Raw genomic sequence first — 6,000 nt, 5'->3', positions numbered from 1 at the left:
GTCTAGAAGTGTAGTATTAGATAGTATAAAAAATGATCACCTGCGCTAGAGAATGAGGCTTCATTTTAGGAACCAGGTATATAAACACTGCTTGTGCCTATAGTTTCACCCGATTCAATATAAATGTTTGTGGTGTCATGTGCCGCAAGCAGATTCTTGCAGTTAAGGCTACTTTCACACTAGCGTTAACTGCATTACGTCTCAAATCGTCTTTTTTCAGAAAAAATGCATCCTGCAAATTTTTTTGCAGGATGCGTTTTTTCCCCATAGACTTGTATTGGCGATGTATTGCGACGGATTGGCATACGTCGTGTCCGTCGTACGACGTATGCGTCGAAATTTGGCGACACGTCGTCGGCAAAAAACGTTGATTGTAACGTTTTTTGTCTCCGCCTAAAAAACGTGTCGCGACGCATCCTGCGGCATACGTCGTTGGCTACAATGGAAGCCTATGAGCGACGGATGCGTCGGGACACGTCGTACGACGCAATGCAGCGCTGCAATACGTTTTTTTTACACTGAGCATGCTCAGAAGAAGGATTTTGTTGCCAATTGGCCAGACACCCCCAAATCTATATAAACCTGGCCTGGGCCTTCAACCCCACATATGCCAGCAAGACCCAGATAGGAGAAGAGACTGCCAGCAAGAGCCAGCCAGCCACAAGACCCCAGCCAGCCACAGGACCCCAGCCACAAGACCCCAGCCTGACACAGGAGCCAGCCACAGGACTCCAGCCACAGGACTCCAGCCACAAGACTCCAGCCACAAGACTCCAGCCACCATAGAGCCAGTGTGAGTATTGCAATTTTTGTGTGCATCTGTGTGCCTGTGCATTTGTGTGTGTATGAGGTACTGACTACAGCAAGAGCTTAAAACCTGAAGAGAACCTGAGGCCTGCCATCGTCCTGCACCAGCCAGTGCCATGCTAGAGTCCAGATCCACCCTGATGCCAGCCACTGTGAAAACATGCAGCTCCAGCCAAAGGATTGTCAGCCTTTTTTACATGTGTGTGTAATGTGTGTGTGTGTATGCGTCTTCTGATTGGGTTCACCTTTCTGCCTTTGTTGTACATATGTGTATTTGCATAAAGCTTATGTGCATGCGTGCGTGTGTGTGTGTGTGTGCGTGTGTGTGTGTGTGTATTTTTGTATGGCTGTGTGCTTTTGTAAGTATGTCTTCATGTGCCTGCACCTTATTATGCCTTTGCCAATCTTATGCCTGTTCATGTGGGAGGGTATGTGTCCACGTTCAGGATTGCATCAGGATTTGGTCAGGATTTTTTATCAGTATTTGTAAGCCAAAACCAGGAGTGGGTGTAAAATGCCGAAGTTTTTTGCATGTTTTTTTTATTATACTTTTCCTAATTGTTACACTTCTGGTTTTGGATTACAAAAACTGCTGGAAAATCCTGACCAAATCCTGATGCAATCCTGAACGTGGACACATACCAAGCATGTTAGTGCGCATCTTGTTGATTGCATGTGCATTTGTCCATGCCTTAATTGGTTAATTGCCTTTTCCTGATGTATTTACTAAGTATAGTGGTCTGTGCAGCATGTGGTTTAAATGTGTTTTTTTTTTTTTTTTTTTATCGGATGTATTTTTGCAAAGTCTAGTGGTCTGCAGCTTGTGGTTTGAACGTGTGAGCGTGTTTTTTTTTTTTTTCTATTTCAAAGTGTTGATTTTATTATTACTGTTGAAACCATTTGCAGTTGATGTACTTGTATTTAAAATAAAGAGCATTTCTGCTCCTAATTGTGATAAGAAAAAAAAAAGAGAGAAAAAAAAAGAAAATAATAAAATGTTTGTTAAAAAAATGTCCGTAGTATCATTTCAGAAAGGAAAATTTTAAACTGGTGTATGTACCAATGGTTACACATGCAATACAGAGTTGGTTGAGGGCTCTTTTTTTAATAAAGGTTACACTTAAAGGTTTTTTGGGGGAGGTGATTTTTGAAAATAAAATGTGGTAAATATATGTTTACATGGTGGGTTCACATTTAAAAATATTTTTTTTGGAACATGGAAATGAATGGTATAACGTGCACCTGTTTTTGGGTTTTGGTGTTCACATTTAATGAACTTTTCTCACATCATTTTAGCAGGGTGTTTATTAAAACATTACCTAGTTCAGGGGGTGGTCTAACTATAAATCCATTATTCTTATTATAGATACACCAGGGACCAGGTCCATAGCAGCCGCCTGTGTTCCATACCAGGACCAGCCCACCAGGACCACAGCCACAAATCTTGAAAAGTAAGTTTTGAAGACCCCAAATCTGCTACTTCAATGTGTAGAGCAGATTGCAAGTGTCTTTTTAACTTACAGAGACCCCAGGACCACAACAGCCGCTTGTGTTCCATACCAGGACCAGCCCACCAGGCCAGCCCACCAGGACCACAGCCACAAATCTTGAAAAGTAAGTTTTGAAGACCCCAAATCTGCTACTTCAATGTGTAGAGCAGATTGCAAGTGTTTTTTAACTTACAGAGACACCAGGACCACAGCTGCCGGCTTGCAACATCAACAATGTCCTCTTCTGACAGCCCTCCTCCACAGCAACAGCGTGTATTGGTAAGTTAACACAAAAAATGGGTTTTTTTTTAGTTTTTTTAATTTACATTATTGTTGATCACTACATGCATAAATTATGTTTCAACAGGAAGCTGAATCAGATGAGGAGCTGTCAGAAGGGGGCGAGACAGGTAGAGAGATGCAAGTGGAGAAGGAACCAAGTGTAAGTAGTGGTGAAACAGTTGCTTCGCACATCACACTGCACCATACACAAAACAGATTTTCATACATAACTAAACACAGAAAATATATGCCTACATCACTGAGAATTTGTTTCCTTTATTTCAGTCTCCTGCTGCTGCTGCTGCTGCTCCTGCTGCTGCTGCTGAAGGTTCTCCCAGACGCTCCCAGAGTCAGCATAATCGTCGCCGCGGTCGGCCATCAGTGATTTTTTTTTGTTGGGAGGGGGATTCTATTGGTACTTTAGTGTTTCAGTGTACTAATTTGTTTGTTTTTCTTCTTCTTTTTTGCACAGGCTTCATAGCGTGCTCCCGCAGAGGAGTTCGATGATGACGATATAGACATAGACAGTCTCATCGAGGAGGTTCGCGAGCGGGAGCCGCTGTGGAACATGGCTGACCGCAAACATGCCGATACTAGTGTCACCCGCCGGCTCTGGGACGAAGTGTGTCGGAACATCTTTCCAAGGTGGGAGGACCTTCATCCACAGCAGCAGAGCAAACTATGTAAGTATTCACTTTTCAGTGATGTTTTGAGCTGACTGTAATGTATTGCATTTACCAATTTTTTTTTTCTTTTCATTCTTGTCTTCACAGATGGAAAGGTTAGGAAGCGGTGGCGGTCACTGAGGGATCGCTTTAAGAGGGAATTTAACGAGGAGATGCAGGCCCCGAGTGGCTCAGCAGGAAGGAAGAGGAGCAGATAAAAACACGGCCCGGCCCTCTCTTTCCTGAGGCGAACCATGCTGAGCAGAGTGTAAGTATTCTACAGCCCACTAATAACCATGTTAACCTGTCTAATGTAGTTTGGTTTCAGTCAGGGCTTTTTCATATCAATATATTAATTTCTTTTGTTTTTTCTTTCACAGCACCTACTCCAGCCACCGGGCACCTGCATCTTCCTCTGCACCCTCTGGAGCGATCCCTCCTGAGTCCGCCACTGAGGGCCACGTCGGTAGGCCCCACACCACTGACCCCTCCTCTGACCCCTCTGTCCCCTCCACCTCATCTGCCCCAGGCAGTGGAGCATTATTGCAGCCTTCATTGCTCGCATCTGATGCTGAACAGATAGCGTTTCCTTTACCCCACCCCTCTGATCCTGCCACCTCGAGACCACCATTAGGTTCGTGGTGGCAGCGACAGAGGGGTCAGGAAAAGAGCTATGCTCCTGAGTTCTTACATCTGAATGCATCCTTCCAAAGCTCTTTCAAAATTTTGGGAGAGTAAGTGACTGCTGGTTTCAACATGGTGCAATCACGCATCAGTGAAACAAGCCATGAAACCAGCAGTCGCTTGGATAGGCTGCATTCAGATGTAAGTCAGTCTCCGGCCAATCTTTTTTTTCAATCCATGCTCAGGAGAAGCTTTCTCTTCAGCAACAGATGCGGGTAATGAATACCTGCCATAATGCTCTAATGAAGGCCCTTAATGAAACAGAATCTACCCACACATCCAGTACAATCCCACCCCAGGCCCCATTTCCACACCATGCCCCACCCCAGGCCCCATTTCCACACCATACCCCCATTACCAAACCCAGCCCCAATACCCACACCAGCCCCATTACCAAACCCAGCCCCAATCCCCACACCAGCCACATTACCAAACCCAGCCCCAATCCCCACACCAACACCATTACCAAACCCAGCCACAAACCCCACGCCAGCCCCACTACCCAACCCAGTCCCACTACCCAACCCAGTCCCACTACCCAACCCAGTCACAATACCCAACCCAGTCCCAACACCCAACCCAGTCCCCATACCCATCCCGGCCCCCAAACCAAATTCTTTCCCCACTGTTTTCTTCCTTGCCCAGCTTACCTTCCCCAGTAAGTATTCCCCCTACCCCAACACCACCCCCCTCTGGTCAGCCAACTGGTTTAACCCCCCCTTCCACTGCACCCCAAACAAGTAGGGTTTCCCCACCTATCGACATGGTCCAACCTTCCAGCCCCTCCTCCCCTCGTATCTCCACCCCACACTTTCAAGATTTATAAATGTCTGTTTATGTTAAAAAGTTATTTTCTAACAAAAACTTTGAAAATTTTTCTTAAAAAAGTTTGAACATAAAAAATATATATGTTTTTTGGTAAACAAAAAAAATTTTGAAAAAAAAAAGTTCAAATAAATTTCAGTCTGATTAAAATTCTACTCTCTGTGTGTGTGGATTTATTAAGGTCATATGGTAACTAATAACAAAGGTAAAATAAAAATAATCACCAGACGTGTGAAAGGTATAACATATTGGTTTTACTAGCAAGAAAACCACGCTTTTGTAATTTTTTTTTTTTTTTTCTGAAGAAACACATTTTTTACATAAACCAAACACATGTAAAACAGGTTACACAATCATGTCTTGCCATGGGATCCGCCCGACAGGTGTCACAAAATAATCCGCAAACTGGTCCCTCATCCTTGTAACAGAACCTGTAGAGCGAACCGAGCTGCTGCGGTAGTCCCACAAGGTTGTCTCCAACTCTTCGTCATCCAAGGAAACGGGCTCCTTTGAAAGGACAAAGTTGTGGAGCACCACACAGGCTTTAACTACCTCGTCTATAGTTGTGGTTTTCAGTTTGATAGCCATCAGCAGAACTCGCCACTTCGCCGTCAATATGCCAAAAGAACACTCCACTACTCTTCGTGCTCCAGTAAGCCGGTAATTAAATACCCGCTTGGTATGGGTTAAGTTCCGGCTACTATACGGTTTCAGTAGGTGCGGCGACAGTTGAAAGGCTTCATCACCTACACAAACATATTCCATGGCTGGTTCACTTGTTCCTGGCAGTGGTCTGGCTGACGGGAAATCGTAGCTCTCTCCATAAAGGCAACGACCCATTGGAGAGTTTTTAAAAACTTGCGAATCGTTGGACCGTCCATACGCTCCTATGTCCACGGCAAGGAACTTGCAGTTGGCGTCTGCAATAGCCATAAGAACGATGGAGAAATACTTCTTGTAATTATAGTACTCCGATCCTGTTCCTGCCGGTTTCGCAATCCGTATGTGTTTCCCGTCAACTGCACCCACACAATTTGGGAAATTGCAAATTTGCTGAAACTGTTCTGCACTTCGCAACCAGATTTCCATGGATGGTTGGGGGATATACTCTGGCTGTAAAGTGGTCCAAATAGCCCGACATGTGTCCTTCACTATTCCTGAAATAGTGGAAATGCCCAGCCGGAATTGGTAATGGAGCGAAGTCATAGATTCACCCGTAGCTAGGAAACTTAAAAAAAACAAAAAAC

This window comes from Ranitomeya variabilis, chromosome 2 (assembly GCF_051348905.1).
Source record: "Ranitomeya variabilis isolate aRanVar5 chromosome 2, aRanVar5.hap1, whole genome shotgun sequence".
NCBI classification, from domain to species: Eukaryota; Metazoa; Chordata; class Amphibia; order Anura; family Dendrobatidae; genus Ranitomeya; species Ranitomeya variabilis.
This window is presented reverse-complemented; position numbering follows the sequence as displayed.